Raw genomic sequence first — 22,561 nt, forward strand, 5'->3', positions numbered from 1 at the left:
GTATTTCATTCATCTGGTGCCGCGAAGATGTATCAAGATCTAAGACAGCATTATTGGTGGAGGATAATGAAGAAGGACATTGTGGGATTGTAGCTTGGTGTCTCAATTGTCAGCAGGTGAAATACGAGCATCAGAGATCGGGTGGCTTGCTTCAGCAGATGGATATTCTAGAGTGGAAGTGGAAGCAGATCACCATGGACTTCGTAGTTGGGCTCCCATGGACTTTGAAGAAGTTCGATGTTATTTGGGTGATTGTGGATCGGCTGACCAAGTCCGCGCACTTTATTCCTGTGTGTACTACCTATTCTTCAGAGTGGTTGGTAGAGATCTATATCCGGGAGATTGTTCGTTTGCATGCTGTCCCAGTTTCCATCATTTCAAATAGGGGCACTCAGTTTACTTCGCAGTTTTGGAGGTCTGTGCAGCGAGAGTTGGGTACTCAGGTTGAGTTGAGCATAGCTTTTCACACTCAAATGGATGGACAGTCCGAGCACACTATTCAGATATTGGAGGACATGTTGCGTGCTTGTGTCATTGATTTCGGAGGGTCATGGGATCAGTTTCTACCGCTCGCAGAGTTTGCTTATAACAATAGCTATAAATTGAGTATTCAGATAGCTCCATATGAGGCTTTGTATGGGAGGCGATATAGATCTCTAGTTGGTTGGTTTGAGAAGGGTGAGGCTAGACTATTGGGTATAGACTTGGTGCAGGATGCTTTAGAAAAGGTGAAGGTAATTCCGGAGAGGCTTCGTGCAGCACAGTCGAGACAAAAGAGTTATGCTGACAGGAAGGTTTGGGATGTGTCCTACATGGTTGGTGAGAAGGTTCTGTTGAAGGTTTCCCCCATGAAGGGTGTTATGAGATTTGGGAAGAAGGGTAAGTTGAGTCCTCGGTTCATTTTTGCCTTTTGAGGTACTTCGGAGGATTGGGGAGATGGATTATGAGCTTGCTTTGCCACCCAGCTTGTCGAGTGTGCATCTGGTATTTCATGTTTCTATGCTCTGGAAGTATATTGGGGATCCGTCTCATGTTTTGGATTTCAACACAGTTCAGTTAGATGATGATTTGACTTATGATGTGGAGCCAACAACTATTTTGGAGTGTCAGGTTCGAAAGTTGAGATCAAAGGATATAGCTTCAGTGAAAGTGCAATGGAGAGGTCGACCAGTGGAGGAGGCTACTTGGGAGACCGAGTGAGAGATGCGGTGTAGATATGCTCACCTGTTTGAGGCTTCAGGCATGTTTCTTGACTCATTCGAGGATGAACATTTGTTTAAGAAGGGAGGATGTGACGACCCGGCCAGTCGTCTCAAGAGTTACCGCTCCGTTTTCCCCATTTCTGCTTCTTATTGCTTTGTTTATCGGTTCTATATATGATCGGGTTGGTTGGTTCTCGAAGAGGTTTTGGTAAGGTTTGAGATACTTAGTCTTTTTTGAGGAAGCTTAATTTGGAAAAGTCAATCAGATGTTGACTTATGTGTTAAATGGCTTGGATGTGAGTTCCGATGGTTTGGACAGCTTTGGGAGGTGATTTGGGACTTAGGAGCGTGATTGGAATGTGTTTTGGAGATCCGGAGTAGATTTAGGCTTGAATTGGCGAAATTGGAATTTTGGCATTTTCCGATTGATAGGTGAGATTTTGATATAGGGGTCGGAATGGAATTTTGGAAGTTGCAGTAGGTTCGTTGTGTCATTTGGGATGTGTTTGCAAAATTTCAGGTCATTCGGACGTGGTTTGATTGAATTTTTGATCGAAAGAGGAATTTAGAAGATTTTGGAATTCTTAGGCTTGAATCCGATGTGAATTTGGTGTTTTGATATTTTTTTAAGCGTTCCTAAGGTTGGAACAAGTTTGAATGATGTTATGGGATATGTTGGCATGTTGGGTTGAGGTACCGGGGGCCTCGAGTGAGTTTCAGGTGGTTAAACGGACCATTTCAAGTTATTGGAAGTTGCAGAAACTGTTGTGTATATGTTGCAGACATTTAGCCTTCGTGTTCGCGAGTGGGCCCTCACGTTCGTGAAGGGTTAGGCTGTGAAGTTGGCCTTCGCGTTTGCCAAGGAGGTCCCGTGATCGCGAAGGGTTGAGGCTCGAGGTCATCGCGTTCGCAAGGTTATGCCGCGTTCGCATAGAGGAAAGTTTAGTAGCTGGGTTCAGGTTTGTTTGTTCTTCGCGTTCGCGGATGCGGAGTCACGTTCACAGTGAGTAAGGAGCTAAGTCTTCGCGTTCGCGAGCTGGGATTCGCGATCGTGATGAAGGAATTTGTGGTCAACGTCAGTTTGTGCTTCGCGAAAGCGAGGCTTTGACCGCGTTCGGGAAGAAGGTTTTGAATGCCTGGGCAGAATGTTTAAATAGCCATTGTCCGCGATTTTGGGGCTAACTTTCACTATTTTGGACGATTTTGAAGCTTTTTGAAGAGTATTGAAGAGGGATTAAAGGGGGAACACTTGGAGGTAAGATTTATGGACTTAATACTTGATTCTAATGTGAATTCTACCTAATTAATCATGGAATTTAAGCCTAATATTGAAGAACTAGGGCTTGTAATTGGAGTCCTAAAATTTGAGATTTGAGGAGTTGTTTGTGGTTGGATTTTGATGCTTTTGATATGAGTGAACTCGGGGAGTGATAAGGAATCTATTGATGTAATTTTTATCGGAATCCAAGACGTGTGCCCGGGGGTCGGGTTTGGCCAATTTCGGGATTTGTGTTGTAATTTGATTTCTTTCGAGTGGGCTTTGTTCCCTTAGGATATTTTGATGGTTTTTCACTGATTTTTGTTAGAGTTGGAGCATCCGGAGGCTGATTCGTGAGGCAAAGGCATCGCGAAATAGATATTTTGACCGGATAGAGGTGAGTAATGATTGTAAATGTTGTCATGAGGGTATGAAATCCTGGATTACACATCGTTGTGCTACATTGAGGTGACACACATGCTAGATGACGAGCGTGGGGTCGTGCACCATTGGAAATTGTGACTTAGTCCATCTCGAATGACTATTTTACCGCGTATTTGACCAAAAATTGTTTGCTATCATCATGTTTTGGGCTAAAAGCCATATTTGGGCCTCGTGCCAACCATTTGGACCCTTAGGGGATTTTACTGATATTTCCTCACTATTTTGACTTTATACTTGTACTCAGTTATGCTATATTCTACTGTTTTCATAACTCAGCCATGTTTACTCTGTTTTAACACATTAAATGATATTCTAAGATGATAATTTAAGCTGAGCGTCATGTTTTACTGTTGCCCAAGTGGTTTATGAGATTCTGGCTGAGTAAGGCCGAGGGCCTGTGCTGTGAGTATACACTGATTCATGATTATGAGGTCGAGGGCCTAAGATTGTACGCCACGAGGTGGCTTGTTGATATGAGGCCGAGGGCCTATTGATTGTGCCACGAGATGGCTTGATATTGTTCTTGGGCCGTAAGGGGCCCCTCTCAGAGTTTGTACACCCCTAGTGAGCGCGGGTACCCATTGCGATATGAGATATAGCCTGAGGGGCTGGTGTTGTTCCATGATATTGCCCGAGGGGCAGATTCTGTTGACATTGTGCCCGAGGGGCGAATTTTTATGTGTTTATCTGTTCTAGCTGCTTTTCATTTAATTGTTTAACTGTTAAAAAGGTGTTTTAAAGAAGCTTATTCTGAACTAAGGTGTCTTTATATGTTTTCACCGTTTCATTGCTTTTACTGGTTTTATACTGCTTCTTTATAACATGTTGATGTACTTTTACATGATTTCTTGTCGCTCAGCCTTCATTTAAAATTATTACTCACTGAGTTGGAGTACTCACTTTACTCCCTACACCCTGTGTGTAGATTCAGGCTCTTCAGGTCCTGCTTGCGAGGGTTGAGAGCTTCCAGAAGAATTCAGAGATTCACTAGGTAGCTGCTCGGAGTTTGCAGCCCAGTGCTTCTCTCTCTATCTTATTTTCTCTTGTTTTAGTACTGCAATAGACTATGTAGACCTTTCCTATTTTTAATCGGTTAGTAGATGCTCATGACTGGTGATACCCCGATGTCGGGCTATGTCTATTTCGCAATTGTACTATTTTATCTTATTTTGGGATTATTATTATGTTAAAGACTTAATTTGTATTATTTTAGTTGCTTAAAATGAATTGGAAGCATGTCGGATGGCCTTGTCTTTACGAGAGGCGCCATCACGACCGGGACTGGGTTTAGGGTCGTGATAGGTAGGCTAGTTAGGGTGAGTTTTTCCTCTTCGCGAACGCGAAGGCTTGGTCATGAACGCGGAGTGATGGGGGTTTTACCCTTCGCGAACACGACCGGCCCATCGCATATACGAAGCATTTGGGACCTGGGGGAAGGGTCAGACTTTCCTTCTACTCTAATGCGAGCACGGGCTCGTGAATGCGAAGGCCAGGGGGCATAGCCTTCGCGAATGCGATGAAGATTTCACGATCACATAAGCCTAGCGAGGCAGCTCTTCGTGAACGCGGCAGTGTCCTCGCGAACCTGATGAACACTATCGCCCAATTCTTAAAATAGTCCCTAAACGAGACTTAAGTCATTCATTAAAATTTTCAAAAGCTAGATGGACTAGAGGCGACCTTCAAAAGATAATTTATTCCCCAAAGTATTGGAAAGTGATTCTAAACCACTTTCTTCAATTTCCTATTGCATTTCATGAATTTTCAACGTAAAATCTAGATTGTTCATGGTAAAACTGGGGGGTTTTTGGGTAGAAACTAGGGATTTGGGAAATTAAGGATTTATGTCATGACCCAAAACGATGGGCCATGACGGGCATCCGGTACCTTACTCAATCGAGTACCAACATAACGTATCCTTTCATATCATACTATCATAGATAACTGAGCTAGAAGGCTGCCGTGAGATAAGTAGAATACAACATATGATACCAACTTATACATAAGACATACGGGCCTATTAGGCCAAAATAACCACTCGTACATTGAACATAGACCGACAAGTCCATACAATCGTTTATATACATGACATCTGTCTACAAGTCTCTAAGAATACATAATTTTCAAAAATGTCGGGACAGAGTCCCGCCATACCAAACAATACACATCTAAATCATACTAACCAAACAAGAAACTCCGAAGCAAATGGAGCGCACCAACATCTTTTGTTGAGCTGATAGCCTACTTAGAGGGCTCTCTACCTGTCTATCGGGACCTGCGGGCATGAAACACATCGACCCCAGGAAAAAGGGACGTTAGTATGAATAATATACCGAGTATGTACGGCACATAAATAATTACATAGCAGACATGGAGGAAATATATAGTAAATGACTCCACCTGTAAGTCTGAACAACTCTGTAAATCATGAAATACTTATAGTGTCATGCATATGCGTATGAATGTCATGTCATGCATAGGTACATGTTTCATAACATCATAAGCCTTTGAGGGCATCCCATCATATTATTTGGGCCACTGTGGGCAAGATCATCAACGTATACCAGCTGATTAGGTGGTGGTGCGTATATAACACCAGAACCTTTCCCATATCCCATATATATATATATATATATATACATATACGCTTATGTAATGCCATCTGGTCGTGGGTCAATGTGCATGTATAAATGCATGAAATGCATATAAAATATGTCAATAAAATCTCTTGGTACATCATAATACCATCATGCCTCTGATTAATATCATGAAACAAACTTTATCAACTTACGTATTTTCTGAGACCCATGAACAGATGATAAAATAATAGGACACATGGAAATTTAAGAATATAGGCACCTCTAATACTTCTTATAAATAGAGTCATTTATGGAAGTTGTGCATTTTCTCATTTCGTTTGTATCGTACGGATCATGCCAAAAAGAAAGAAGGGATAACTTTAGCATACCTGAGCCGATTCTCTTGACAATCCCCCTAGCACCCATTGATTGCGACAACACAAAATGGCGGATCGAAGTAGGAGAAAATCCATATGTTGTTCTTGAGAAGGATTGTACCGTGCTCTCTTAGAATTGCAAATCCCGTTGCTATTACGCAGTGCAACTTTGTATGAAAATTTTGCCAAAATCCGTCGCTTTCCTTAGCTTTAATTCACGTTTCTTGTGAATTAGACTTGAAGATTTGTGAATTGATCCCATTTGTATGAAATGGTAGCATACACTTTCTTTATGAATTGATCCCATTCTTGTTTGAAATGGCAGCGTACTTTCTTCATGAAAAAAATAATCCCATTTGAGTGAAATTAGTTAAATTTAGGAAGTCTTACATTAGTGGGTGTGGGCCCCACTAGGTGATGACTTATCAAGATCCCCTCCAAAATTTGCCACCTTTTTGTGTGAGTTAATACTCATCATCAAGGCCCCTTTGGGCAGCAACGTTGGGGGGAGGGGGTTAGATTTTTCCAAATGTTGTAATTAATTAGCTAATCTCCCATCAAAAATTATTAATTATCCAATTATCCACATAATTAAGAATTATCTCAGCTTACTTAATTAGTACTTATTTTTAACACACCTTATACACCTTACTATCATGGCCATATGATACCGTGTATGGTACTAGTCCATAAATACCGGGTATTTTAGCTCGGGCCGTATTTTATCCCAAAATATCAAATTTTGACGAATTTCATTTTTTTCGATTCCCTTACCCTCTCACCTTCACGAATTTACTTATTACTTGTTTGAAATGGCATAAAATACTTATAATCTTAAAATAATCTCATTCCCGAACTTGCGTCGATTAAGTTACGACGAAAATTTTAACGTACGAAAAATGTGGAATGTAATATCTCATTTCCAAGCTTTCATCAATTAACTTAAGGTGTGCTTTCACGTACGAAGACATGGGGTGTAACATCATTCCCCTCTTAGGAACATTCGTCCTCGAATGTTGATTGATGCTCTTATTGTTTTCATAACTTATGTCTTCTGAATAATTTAGTACTTTCCTTTCCATCTAGGCAATTGTTCTAGGAATAATTCCAAAGGTCAGGGCATTCCCCCCTTTAGGCCTCTTTCTTACACCATTACTTATGGTTGGAATCCTTCTAATCTCGTAACTGTTGCTACCTTCATCATGCAGCCTCTACGACTTTGACCTTGTAAATGCGCTTATGCGACTCTTCTCTCCCTTTTTTCTCTAGTTTTTAACAAATCTCTAGGCCTTGCTTTGTAAACATATACAGATTTTGAAAGGTGCCCCTCTGGGCATTGATACGCTCAAATTACACTTTCATTAAATAGTGTAAGGCAGTCGATGTCAAATATAATAACCCAACAAGGTTGGGGTCGAATCCCACAGGGAATAGGCGTGAAAAAGTTACCCGAGTAGTGTGCTACTTGACTTGGGTCGTAATTCTATTCCGTTAATTGGAACAAGAGAATGATATGATTGTCATTTGAAGAAATAACTAATTTTGACGTTGAAAATGTAAATAATTTGATTAAGAAAACCAAGGTTGTGTCCCTTTAATGAAATGTAATGTTATCGGTGTTAATATGATATATTTCTACTGGAAGGTTCTTTAGATATGCAAATGATTTCTAAATGACTACCCAATATTTTCCAATAGTTGGGTAGTGTTTCCTCTTTATGATTTTTCCAAATATAAAAGAGTTGCAATTAAGAATAATCAATATATGCCAAATAAAACCCACTTATTCCTAAGCGATTCTATTAAACAAGGTTTAAAGCCTTGAGTCTTTGATATTTACTTCTATTAAACTCTCACTCACTTTTCCAAGTAAAGAAAGAATTTAATGACACCTGTTAATGTTTGCAACCACCAACAATAAATGAAGAATGAGAAATAAGTATATATCAACCAACCATTATACATATATTCAATGTTAAACACCCATTAACATAACACCTATTTAGGGTCCACAACCTTAGTATATAAAGTTAGCTACACATGCAAAAATACAAAAAAATGAGAATATTAAATGCCATAAAGCTTACAAAGTGTAAGATTCTTCACTCTAAAGCTTCCAAAAGAGAAGAATATTCAAAGGTTGGAATGTAGCTCAAAAACAAGACAAGATGCCCCCACAAAACCCCAATAAATCTATTTATAGTGGCCTAAAACTCGGAACCAATTTCGGACAAAAGTACCCTTCCAGGTCATTTATGTGACCGCATATCTGTCGGATAACAGACATGCGGTCTGCATTCTTGTCAAAGCCATCACATCCTCGAATCCTAGTTTTCAGGTAGTCATTGCATCTTGGTTATGCGGTCCGCATTATTGATTTTCAACCGTATTGTGTCACCGCATTTCCAGCTTTAGCAACGTCCACAATGGGTTTGCGATCCATTATGCGACCTGCAAACCTGTTATGCAGTCGCATAATGGACTGCATTTCTTGCACCTGAATTTGGCCAACAGACTGTTGGGCTATGCCATTCCTTTGGGAAATATACAGCCCGCATTGTTGCATCTGCGATCACATTCTGCCATTTTCTTGTCCTTTTGCGGATTGGTCGATGGATTGGCTTGGGTGACCATGTCTGCTAGTGAATGTTCTATCGCCTTCTGAACAACTGCTTATTCCTCCTCTGCAACTATAGGGGCAACAATCTCTTACCCTTCTCCTGAGGACCCTCATCCTCCTCGAACCATGAATCCTCATCAGCCTCTCGTCCATCTGCCTCCCCACCTTCAGACTATGTAGAATGTCCGGAATCTTCCTTAGAAGGGATGTCAATATGTGCAGGGGAAGCTGGAGGCTGGGAAGCCCCGACAGTCTGAGGTGCAGGGGCTGCCATCAAAGTGTAGAAATCAAGGTCTAATCCGGCCATGGCCGTGCCGCTCCCTGCTCTCCTTCTTTGGGCATGAAAGAGGATAGATCGAACTCCAGAGTTTGCATTTTGTGAAGCTTAGTATTCATTGTGGCAACATCATCACGGAGCTTTGGCAAGTCGCCAACCTCACCCCGCTCTATCTTTTTAACCCGCACTTCAAGCTGCTTCAGGCGATACCATAAGATGTCTGTTGCTGTTGGAGGGCCGTCACTGAGGACCGGTTAGGGGTCAAAGCCTGACTGATGAGTATGTGGAGGTTCTTCAGAAGCTGGTATACCTTAGCATTTGTATGCTGAGCTAAGAGACCGAGCGTTGAAACGGTTGGCAGTACAGCAGAAGGTTGTGCAATGGTGGCCTAGGAGGTGGGATGTGGAGTGGAAGTGGATGCAATAGTAGCCCAAGGAGAAATAGGAATCTGGGAATCTGAGGGCTCTGTATCAGCAGGAATATGGGTCTAAACCTCTAGGGGAGAAACATCTACAACATCATTAATGCGCGTGATATTAATATCCTTTAGCACTTTCCCCGTCTTGTCAGTGTGTGGCATTGAAGGGACTTCCACAGCCTTACGGAGAGCTGTGATCAAGCACGGGAATGGAATTGACGTAGCTGTCTGGTTGGCCCGGATCCCTAACTCTCGGAAGATGAAGTCACCCACATCAATCTTTATCCTAGTCATAATGCATGCAATGAGAAGAGCTTTCTCAGTGCTTATGTCAATTTTATTTCGGGACGGTATCAATCGAGAGGTGACAAAACTGAGCTAGAATCTACCTTCTCGTGTGAGATCTTCCTTGAATATTTTATGCACAGGGTCAATCCAAGTAGGGGTCCCCTTGGCCATCACTGACACTATCCAACTACGCTATTATCTCTGTTGGCCCATTTGGTGTCATACTTTGCTATGCCCGATCTCCAGTTTGGGAAGTGGAACTCATTTATGGTGTCACTGCTACAAAACACCTGCTTCCCCCGAACCATGACAGTATCACAAAAAACTTTGTTGCGCTTGTGGTGAGGGGTCCTGGAGGCTCCATAAAATTCACAGACTACTATTTCGTTGTAATCATCCGGCATCTCAGTGAAGCACTCCCAGTTTCTAGCCTTAATGTTCTCCAGTATGTGAGGGTACTGCTCCTGTAGCCCGTTCAGACTTAGTTGTTTTTCGGCAAGGATTTTACATTTTGTTAGCCCTTCTCTATACAGCTCCCTAGAACCTTCGACTCAAACCTAAGTTGGAAATCATCTCCTCTTTTTCTTCTTGCCTGTCATGACCCCGGTTCGCCCTCCGTGAACCATCGTAATGACACCTAGTCTCTATGACTAGGTAAGCCTAAAATGCAGAAGATAAACCAAATTTGCGGAAGAAAACCATTTAAAACAGAAATAGAGTAATAAACCAGCGTTTAAAAGTGCCACTCGGCATACACAATATTAACTCTTAAAACCAAAACATTTTCCTAAAACCCGGAAACCCATGAATCATAAGCTAAGATCAATACTACATAGTTCTAACTCCGAAATGTCTAATAAGAATAGAAAAGTATAGAAGGGCTAAATACTAAAAGCAGGAATAGAAAGGGACTTCTCGGTCTGTGGACACTGCGGATGTACCTAGAAGTCTCTAGAGCAGTCGTCTCCTCAAGGATGATAGGCCTGAGTAGTGGTACCTGGATCTGCACATGAAAAACATGCGCAGAAGGGGCATGAGTACACCACAGCGGTACTCAGTAAGTGCCAAGCCTAACCTAGGTTGGGTAGTTACGAGGAAGGTCAGAGCCCTACAACGATAACATAAAGAATATAAGACATGACAATATAAGATAAGCAGTACAGTTCAAAACCAACGATAAGAATTTAGTACAGGAAAACAAGGAATTCAATAACTAAAACAGAAGCAAAACAATCACAAGGAAATAACCGGGGATCTCTTAGTATCCCGAGGATCTCTTGGTATCCCAAGGATCTCTCGGTATCCTCAATATATGCTAGGGATCTCTTGGTATCCCGAGGATCTCATGGTATCCTCAATATATGCTAGGTATCTCTTGGTATCCCGAGGATCTCTCGGTATCCTCAATGTAGGATAGGGATATCTTGGTATCCCAATGATCTCTTGGTATCCTCAATGTATGATAGAGATCTCTTGTTATCCTGAGGATCTCTTGGCATCCTAAATGTATGATAGGGATCTCTTGGTATCCTCAATGTACGTACTGGGGATCTCTCGGTATCCCGCACTTCAGTTCAAATTGTAAATGCGTACAAGGGATCTTCCAGGATGCCGTCCCGTAGTCCCAAAGTAAAACACACAACAATGGCACAAGGAATACTCAAATTAACTCAACTTCATAACAAGGTAACACATACAATTCTAACCTAGCATGCTTCACGTAATACAAATAAGGCAGTTAAAGCAAATAAATCAATTAAGTTAATTAGACATGTTTCTCTAACTAACAACAGGTTTAAAAGTGCAAATAGAATAAATAGAAAGGGAAAACACAATTAAAGTTACTTAATGAAAACCGAATTTTCAACAATTAGAAAAAGTACGCACTCGTCACCTCACGTACAAGGCATTTCAATCATCACAATACCAATCCTAAGGGGAAAGTCCCCCCAGTAAGGTTAGACAAGTTACTTACCTCGAACCGGCTCAAAAATCAATCTGAAATCACGCTCTTGCCACGAGTACTCGACTCCAAATGCCCCAAATCTATTCAATTCAATTTCATAATGTACATAACACTTCAAGTAACTAATTCTACAATTAAATTCTAAGCTACTACGCGAAATTGGGTAAAATGACCAAAATGCCCCTCGGGCCCACGTCTCGGAATCGGGTAAAATTTATAGTTTCAGAATTCTCACACTCTCACAAGTCTAACCATATCAAAATTATCCCAATCCGATGTCAAAATCGTGATCCAAATTTAATTGTTAGGTCTAGAACTTTTTCCTCAATTTTCCACCCCAAATTCAAATTTAAAGGATTATTTTAAGCATAGATTCGTGGAAAACAATAAAAAACGAGTAAGAATCACTTACCCAAAACACCAGGTGAAATTTCCTCTCAAAATCGCCAATCCCGAGCTCCCAATTTAATTTTTTTAAGTTTTTGAACAAACCCTCGGTTCTGTCCCCTTTTCTGCCCAGTTGTTCCGCTTCTACGGTCAAGGACCGCTTCTGCGGAGAATCGACCGCATTTGCGAAAATCACTAACGTCTTAAAAATCTGCTTTTGCGATACATTTTCCACACCTGCGGCATCGCAGGTGCGGTATCCTTCTCGTACCTGCGGCACCTGCTGGACTTCCCCAATTCTGCTTCTGCAATTGAAATGCTGCTTCTGCGGCTCCGCACCTGCAGGACCCAAACCGCAGGTGCGGTTATGACAGATACGAGCAAATGCAAAAATCTTTCTATGTCCAAATTCAACTTCCGTTAAGCACCCGAAACTCACCCAAGGCCCCTAAGACCTCAACCAAACATGCCAACCAATCCTAAAACATCATTCAAACACTCAAAACAACGCCACAACACAAATTTAACCTCGGATTCAAGCCTAAGAACTCAAAAACTCTAAAAATACGCTTTCGATCAAAAAGTATATCAAATCTCGTCCGAATGACCTAAAATTTTGCACACACGTCACATTCAACACTATGGAGCTACTCCAACTTCCGTAATTCCATTCCGACCCTCGGATCAAAATCTCACTATCGGACCGGAAACCCCAAAAATTCAACTTTCGGCATTTCAAGCCTAAATTAGCTATGGACCTCCAAAACACAATCCGATCACTCCCCTAAGACTGAAATCACCCTACGAAGCTAACACAACCATCAGATTCCATTCCGAGGCCATCTTAACACTGTTCCGACTACAGTCAACTTTCTAACTCTTAAGCTCTCATTTAGGGACTAAGTGTCCTGAAACTCTTCGAAACTCAAACTCGAACATCCCGGCAAATTAAAAATAGCAGAAATAAACTCGGGGAATGCAGTTAATAGGGAATCGGAGCATTAATTCTTAAGACGATCGGCCAGGTCGTCATATCCTCCTACACTTAAACATTCGTTCGTCCTCGAACGAGCATAGAGGCATACCTAAAGTAGTGGAAAGATGAGGGTAACGGCTACGCATATCCTGCTCAGTCTCCTAGGTAGCTTCCTCGACCGACTAACCCCGCCACTGAACCTTCACTGATGAAAAGTTCTTTGATCTCAGCTTTCTAACCTGCCTGTCCAATATTGCCACTAGCTCCTCAACATAAGATAGATCCTTGTCCAACTGGATTGAACTGAAATCCAACACGTGCGACGGGTCACTGCGGTATACCTCTGGAGCATCGAAACATGAAATACCGGATGAACCCCTACCAAACTAGGAGGTAAGGCAAGCTCATAAGCAACCTCCCCAACACGCCTCAATATCTAAAAAGGGCCAATAAACCTCGGACTCAACTTCCTTTTCTTCCCAAATCTCATAATGCCCTTCATAGGCGAAATCCGAAGTAGAACCCGCTCTCCAACCATATAGAAAATATCACGAACCTTCCGGTCCGCGTAACTCTTCTGTCTGGACTGGGCTGTACGGAGTCTATCTTGAATCACTTTAACCTTCTCCAAAGCATCATGAACCAGGTCTGTGCCCAACAATCTAGCCTCATCGAGCTCAAACAAACCCATTGGGGATCTACACCGTCTCCCATATAAAGCCTCATATGGTGCCATCTGAATGTTGGACCGATAGCTATTGTTATAAGCAAAATCCGCCAATGGCAAGAACTGATCCCAAGACCTTCCAAACTTAATCACACACGCACGGAGCATATCCTCAAGAATCTAAATAGTGCGCTCGGACTGTCTGTTCATCTAAGGGTGAAATGTTGTACTCAACTCCACCCGAGTACTCAACTCATGCTGAACAGACCTCCAAAACCGTGATGTGAATTGAGACCTCTATCTGAAATGATGGACACTAGAATACCATGCAGTCGAACAATCTCCTGGATATAAATCTCTGCTAATCGCTCCGAAGAATAAGTAGCAAACACAGGAATAAAGTGAGCGGACTTGGTCAGCCGATCCACAATCACCCAAATAGCATCGAACTTTCTCAAAGTCCGTGGGAGCCCATTTACAAAGTCCATGGTGATCCTCTCCCACTTCCACTCCGGAATCTCTATCTGGTGAAGTAACCCACCTGGTCTCTAGTGCTCATACTTCACCTGCTAATAGTTAAGGCACCGAGTTACGAATCCAACTATATCTTTCTTCATCTGCCTCCACTAATAGTGTTGTCTCAGATCCTGATACATCTTCGCGACACCTGGATGAATGGAATACCGCGAGCTATGGGCCTCCCCCAGAATCAACTCCCGAAGCCCATCAACATTGGGTACACAAATTCAACCCTGCATCTTCAATACCCCATCATCAGCAATAGTCACATCTCTGACATCACTATGCTGAACCTTGTCCTTGAGGATAAGCAAATAAGGGTCATCATACTGCCGCCCCTGATATGATCAAATAAGGAATACCGAGAAACCACGCAAGCTAGAACTCAACTGGGCTTTGAAAGATCCAATCTCACAAACTGGCTGGCTAAGGGCTGAATATCCATCGCCATAGGCCTCTCCGATACTGGTAAATAAGGCAAACTCATCAAACTCTCTGCTCGGCGACTCAAAGCATCAGCTACCACATTGGCCTTACCTGGGTGATATAAAATAGTGATGTTATAGTCCTTCAGCAACTCTAACCACCTCCCGTGGTGCAAATTTAGATCTTTTTGCTTGAATACGTGCTGCAAGCTCCAATGGTTAGTATAAATCACACAGGGGACACCGTATAAGTACCGGCGCCAAATCTTCAGGGCGTGAACAATGGCAGCTAACTCAAGGTCATGAACATGGTAGTTCTTCTCATGTATCTTTAATTGTCTGGACGCGTAAGCAATCACCCTGCCGTCCTACATCAACATCGCTCCGAGGCCAATCCTCGAGGCATCACAATATACCGTATAAGACTCCGAACCTGAAGGAAATACCAAAACTAGGGCTGTGGTCAAAAATGTCTTGAGCTTCTGAAAGCTCGCCTCACACTCCTCCATCCACTGGAACGGAGCACCCTTCTGGGTCAACCTGGTCATGTGGGCTGCAATCGATGAAAACCCCTCCACAAAACAACGGTAGTAACCCGCCAAACCAAGGAAACTACGGATCTCGGTAGATGAGGATGGTCTGGGACAACTCTGCACGACCTCTATCTTCTTTGGATCCACCTGAATACCCTCATTCGATACCACGTGGCCTAAGAATGCCACTGAATCCAACCAAAATTCACATTTCGAGAACTTAGCATATAACTCCTTCTCCCTCAGAGTCTGAAGCACAGTCCTCAAGTGCTGCTCATGATCTTCCCGACTGCAGGAATACACAAGATTATCATCAATAAGACAATGACGAATGAGTCAAGATATGGCTGGAACACATTGTGCATCAAATGCATAAAAGCTGCTGGGGCATTGGTCAGCCCAAATGACATAACAAAGAACTCATAATGACCATACCAAGTCCTGAAGGCAGTCTTCGGGATATTTGGCTCCCGAATCTTCAACTGATGGTAACCTAAGCACAAATCAATCTTAGAAAACACCTGTGCGCCCTGAAGTTGGTCAAACAGATCATCAATACGAGACAAAGGATAGCGGTTCTTCACTGTAACCTTGTTCAACTGGTGATAGTCAATGCACGTACGCATGAAACCATCTTTTTTTTCACAAACAAGATAGGAGCACCCCAAGGTGATACATTGGGCCGAATAAAACCCTTATCAAGCAATTCCTATAACTGATCCTTCAACTCAGGAGGAGCCATACGATACGGGGGAATAGAAATGGGCGGAGTGCGCGACAATAAATTAATGCCAAAATTAATATCTCTATCAGGCAGCATGCCAGGAAGATCAGCTGGAAACACATCGGGAAAATCTCGTACTACTGGGACTGAATCAACTAAAGGGGTATCAATACTGCCATCTCTCACATAAGCTAAATACGCGTCACACCCCTTCTCAACCCTATGCTGAGCTTTAAGGAAAGAAATAACTCTACTGGGAATGTGATCTAAAACACCCCTCCACTCAACATGCAGTACACCTGGCATGGCCAGCGTCACAGTTTTGCCGTGACAATCAAGAATAGCATAATGGGGCGACAACCAGTTCATGCCCAAGATATGTCAAAATCCACCAAATTGAGCAACAATAGATCGACTTTGGTCTCAAAACCACTAAGAGAAACCAAACACGACCGATAAATGTGGTCTACAATAAGAGAATCTCCCACAGGAGTAGAAACATAAACATGGGAAGCCAAAGAATCCTGAGGTACACCCAAATGCGGAGCAAAATAAGAAGACACATAAGGATAGGCGGAGCCTAGATCAAATAAAATCGATGCAACTCTATGACAAACCAGGACAATACCTGTGATAACAAAATCGGAGGCGACAGCCTCGGTACGGGCAGGAAGGGCGGAATATTTGGCCTGGCTTTCCCCTCTAGCTGGCTGGGTAGGTGGGGTAGCAACTGGTGCGGTGATCATAGTTTGAGAAATCTGCGAGGTACGCTATGAATGAGAAGTCTGTGGAGGTGCACTCCTCCAAAATCTAGGGGAATCCCTTACTATATGGCATGCGTCACCACACTCAAAACGAGCTATGGGAGGATGTGGCAGTGAAATCTGTGCGGTACGGGTACTCAAAGACCCCTGAACACCCGAAACATTGTGTGAAATCTGAGATGCAAACTGAGTGTGCTGACCCATAAAACCTCTACCATGCCGTACTCTTCCTCCAAAATAAGGACCAGAGGGTCTCTCCAGTCTACGAGGTCTCCTCACTTCCCTATACTCTCTCTCCTGGACCCACCTGTCTTCTACTTGGAGAGAGGTCCTCACCACACGCTGAACTGGGACCATAGGCTGTGTCGCTATGATGCCCGGAACCCGACCAATGAGAACTCGCTGCTCTGAAGTGGGGGTGGCAGAAGTCTAGGTCCCTTCCTCGATCTATGAAGTAGTTGGTACAACCTGAATCAACCGCCGCCTGAACTAATATACCAAACATGCTCAGGAACTGTGCTAATGTTTCCTGAAGTGCTGGAGTATTAGGCGCATCCGGTGTGTGGGCTCTGGCTGGAACTGCTGATGGCTCCTTGGTGGTAGCTCGCGCATGTACTTTGGTTGCATCGGGTGCGCGTCCTTGACCTCTACCTCGGCCCCAACCTCTAACGGCCCTCGTAAGGGGAGCGGGTCTCTAATCATCTCTGGTGGCACGTGTTCTCACCATATGTGAGAGAATGGAAGATAGAGGTTTAGGATTTGTGATGTCAAAAATCTCGCATGACAGGGAAATCAAATGAAGTGGAATTTTCCTAACGGTTACGTAGCCTATCGTAGATAAGTACAGACATCTCCGTACCGATCAATAAGACTCTAATAAACCATCTTGTGATTCATGTATCCTATCAACCTAGAGCTCTGATACAAAATTGTCACGACCCCGATTCGCCCTCCGTGAACCATCATGACGGCACCTAGTCTCTACGACTAGGTAAGCCTAAAATGCTGAAGATAAACCAAAATTGCAAAAGAAAACCATTTAAAACAGAAATAGAGTAATAAAACAGCGTTTAAAAGTGCCACTCGACATACACAATATTGACTCTTAAAACCAAAACATTTTCCTAAAACCCAAAAACCCATGAATCATAAGCTAAGATCAATACTACATAGTTCTAACTCCGAAATGTCTAATAAGAACAGAAAAGTACAGAAGGGCTAAATACTAAACGCAGGAATAGAAAGAGACTTCTCGGTCTGTGGACATGGAGGATGTACCTAGAAGTCTCTAGAGCAGTCGTCTCCTCAAGGATGATAGGCCTGAGTAGCAATACCTGGATCTGCACATGAAAAACATGCGCAAAAGGGGCATGAGTACACCACAGCGGTACTCAGTAAGTTCCAAGTCTAACCTCGGTTGGGTAGTGACGAGAAAAGTCAGGGCCCTACTGAGATAAAATAAAGAATATAAGACATGACAGTATAATATAAGCAGTACAATTGAAAACTAATGATAAGAATTTAGTACAGGAAAACAAGGAATTCAATAATTGAAACAGAAGCAAAACAATCGCAAGGAAATAACCGAGGATCTCTCAGTATCCCGAGGATCTCTTAGTACCCTCAATATATGCCAAGGATCTCTTGGTATCCCGAGGATCTCTCGGTATCCTCAATATACGCTAGGGATCTTTCTTGGTATCCCGAGTATCTCTTTGTATCCTCAATATATGTTAGGGATCTCTTGGTATCCCGAGGATCTCTCGGTATCCTCAATGTATGATAGGGATCTCTTGGTATCCCGAGGATCTCTCGGTATCCTCAATGTATGATAGGGATCTCTTGGTATCCTCAATGTATGATAGGGATCTCTTGGTATACGAGGATCTCTTGGTATCCTCAATGTATGATAGGGGTCTCTTGGTATCCCAAGTATCTCTTGGTATCCTCAATGTACGTGCTGGGGATCTTTCGGTATCCCGCACTTCAGCTCAAATCGTAAATGTATACAGGGGATCTCCCAGGATGTCGTCCCGTAGTCCCAAAGTAAAACACACAACAATGGCACAAGGAATACTCAAATAAACTCAACTTCATAACAAGGTAAAATAGACAATTCTAACCTAGCATGCTTCACGTAATACAAATAAGGCAGTTAAAGCAAATAAAGCAATTAAGTCAATTAGAAATGTTTCTTTAACTAACAACAGGTTTAAAAGTGCAAGTAGAATAAATAGAAAGGGAAAACACAATTATAGCTTAATGAAAACCGAATTTTCAACAATTAGCACAAGTATGTACTTGTCACCTCACGTACAAGGCATTTGAATTATCACAATACCAATCCTAAGGGGAAAGTCCCCCACGCAAGGTTAGACAAGCCACTTACCTCGAACTGGCTCAAATATCAATCTGAAACAATGCTCTTGCCACGAGTACTCGACTCCAAATGACCCAAATCTATTCAATTCAATTTCATAATGTAAATAACACTTCAAGTAACTAATTCTATAATTAAATTCTAAGATAATACGCGAAATTAGGTAAAATGACCAAAAAGCCCATCAGTCCCATGTATCGGAATCAGGTAAAATTTATAGTTTCAGAATTCTCATACTCTCACAAGTCTAACCATATCAAAATTATCCCAATCCAATGCCAAAATTATGATCCAAATTCAATTGTTAGGTCTAGAACCTTTTCACCAATTTTCCACCCCAAATTCGAATTTAAAGGATAATTTTAAGCATAGATTCGTGGAAAATAATAAAAAACGAGTAAGAATCTCTTACCCAAAACACCCAGGTGAAAATCCCTATCAAAATTGCCTATCCCGAGCTCCCAATTTAATTTTCCAAGTTTTTGATCAAACCCTCGGTTCTGTCCCTTTTTCTACCCAGTTGTTCCGCTTCTGCGGTCAAGGGACAACACTGCGGTCCCGCTTCTACGAAGAATTGACCGCATCTGCGAAAATCACTAACATCCCAAAAATCTGCTTCTGCGATACATTTTCTGCACCTGCAGCATCGCAGGTGTGGTATCCTTCTCGCACCTACGGCTCCTGTTGGACTTCCCCAATTCCGCTTCTGTGGTTGAAATGCTGCTTCTGTGGCTCCACACCTGCGGGACCCAAACCGCAAGTGCGGTTATGACAGATACCAGCAAATGCAAAAATCTTCCTAATTCCAAATTCAACTTCCGTTAAGCACCCGAAAGTCACCCGAGGCCCTTGGGACCTTGACAAAACATGTCAACCAATCCTAAAACATCATTAAAACTTGTTCCAACCTTTGGAACGCTAAAAACAACACCATAACATCAATTTAACCTCGGATTCAAGCCTAAGAACTCCAAAACTCTAGAAATACGCTTTCGTTCAATAAGTCTATCAGACCTCATCCGAATGACCTAAAATTTTGCACACACATCATATTCAACACTAGGAGCTACTCCAACTTCTTGAATTCCATTCCGACCCACGGATCAAAATCTCACTATCGGACCGAAAACTCCAAAAATTCAACTTTTGGCATTTCAAGCCTAAATTAGCTACGGACCTCCAAAACAAAATCTGATCACGCCCCTAAGGCCGAAATCACCCTACAAAGCTAATGGAACCATAAGATTTCCATTCTGAGGCTATCTTCACACTGTTCCAACTACAGTCAACTTTCCAACTCTTAAGCTCTCATTTCGGGACTAAGTGTCATGAAACTCTCCGAAATTCAAACTCGAACATCCCAGCAAATTCAAAATAGTAGAAATAAACTCAAGAAAAGTAGTTAATAGGGGATCGGGGTGTTAATTCTTATGACGACCGGCTGGGTCGTCACATCCTCCTACACTTAAACATTCGTTCGTCCTCGAACGAGCATAAAGACATACCTGAAGTAGTGAAAAGATAAGGGTAACGGCTGCGCATATCCTGCTCTGTCCCCCAAATCGCCTCTACGACCGGCTGACCCCGCCATTGTCAACATAAGATAGATCCTTATCCAACTGGACAGAACTGAAATCCAACACATGCGATGGGTCACCGTGATACATCCGGAGTGTCGAAACATGAAATACCGGATGAACCCCGGCCAAGCTGGGAGGTAAGGTATGCATATAAGCAACCTCCCCAACACGCCTCAATATCTCAAAAGGGCTAATAAACCTCGGACTCAACTTCCATTTCTTCCCAAATCTCATAATGCCCTTCATTGGCGAAACCCAAAGCAGAACCCGCTCTCCAACCATATAGGAAACATCACGAACCTTCCGGTCCGTGTAACTGTTCTATCTGGACTGGGTTGTACAGAGTCTATCCTGAATCACCTTAACCTTCTCCAAAGCATCATGAACCAAGTCTATGCCCAATAATCTAGCCTCACTTAGCTCAAACCAACCCACCGGGGATCTACACCGTCTCCCATATAAAGCCTCATACGGTGCCATCTGAATGTTGGACTGATAGCTGTTGTTGTAAGCAAATTCCGCCAATGGAAAGAACTAATCCCAAGACCCTCCAAACTCAATTGCACATGCACGGAGCATATCCTCAAAAATCTGAATAGTGAGCTCGGATTGTCCGTCCGTCTGAGGGTGAAATACTATACTCAACTCCACCCGAGTACCCAACTCATGCTGAATGGCCCTCCAAAACCGTGATGTGAACTGAGTACCTCTATCTGAAATGATGGACACTGGAATTCCATGCATTCGAACAATATCCCGGATATAAATCTCCACCAACCGCTTCGAGGAATAAGTAGTACACACAGGAATAAAGTGAGTGGACTTGGTTACTCGATCCATAATCACCCAAATAGCATCAAACTTTCTCAAAGTCCGTGGGAACCCAACTACAAAGTCCATGGTGATCCGCTCCCACTTCCACTCCGGAATCTCTATTTGCTGAAGTAACCCACCCGGTCTCTGGTGCTCAGACTTCACCTGCTGACAGTTAAGGCACCAAGCTAAGAATCCAACTATATCTTTCTTCATCCGCCTCCACCAATAGTGTTGTATCAGATCCTGATACATCTTCGCGGCACCAGGATGAATGGAAGGCCGTGAGCTATGGGCCTCCTCCAGAATCAAATCCCGAAGCCTATCAACATTGGGTACACAAATCCGACTATGCATCCTCAATACCCCATCATCACTAATAGTCACATCTCTAGCATCACCGTGCTGAACCATGTCCTTGAGGACAAGAAAATAAGGGTCATCATACTTCCACCCCTAATATGATCAAATAAGAAAGATCGAGAAACCACGCAAGCTAGAACCCGACTGGGCTCCGAAAGATCCAATCTCACAAACTGGTTGGCTAAGGCTTGAATATTTATTGCCATAGGCCTCTCCTCTGGTAAATAAGCCAAAATCCCCAAACTCTCCGCCCGGCAACTCAAAGCATCAGCCACCACATTGGCCTTACTTGGGTGATACAAAATAGTGATGTCATAGTCCTTCAGCAACTCTAACACGTGCTGCTTGAACACGTGCTGCAAGCTCCGATGGTCAGTATAAATCTCACAGCGGACACCGTATAAGTAATGGCACCAAATCTCCGATGCATGAACAATGGCAGTTAACTCAAGGTCGTGAACAGGGTAGTTCTTCTCATGTATCTTTAATTGTCAGGACGTGTAAGTAATCACCCTGTCGTCCTGCATCAACGCTGCTCCAAGGCCAATCCTCGAGGCATCACAATAGACCGTATAAGACCCCAAACCTGAAGGCAATACCAAAACTAGGGCTGTGGTTAAAGCTGTCTTGAGCTTCTAAAAGCTCGCCCCACACTCCTCCATCCATTGGAACGGAGCACCCTTCTGGGTCAACCTGGTCATGGGGGCTGCAATCGATGAAAACCCCTCTACAAAATGACAGTAGTAACCCACCAAACCAAGGAAACTGCGGATCTTGGTAGCTGAGGATGGTCTGGGCCAACTCTGCACAGACTCTATCTTCTTCGGATCCACCTGAATACCCTCACTCGATACCACGTGGCCTAAGAAGTTCACTGAATCCAACCAAAATTCACATTTCGAGAACTTAGCATATAACTTCTTCTCCCTTAGATTCTGAAGCACAGTCCTCAGGTGCTGTTCATGATCTTTCCGACTCCGGGAATACACCAGATTATCATC

Source organism: Nicotiana sylvestris, chromosome 3 (assembly GCF_000393655.2).
Source record: "Nicotiana sylvestris chromosome 3, ASM39365v2, whole genome shotgun sequence".
NCBI lineage: Eukaryota > Viridiplantae > Streptophyta > Magnoliopsida > Solanales > Solanaceae > Nicotiana > Nicotiana sylvestris.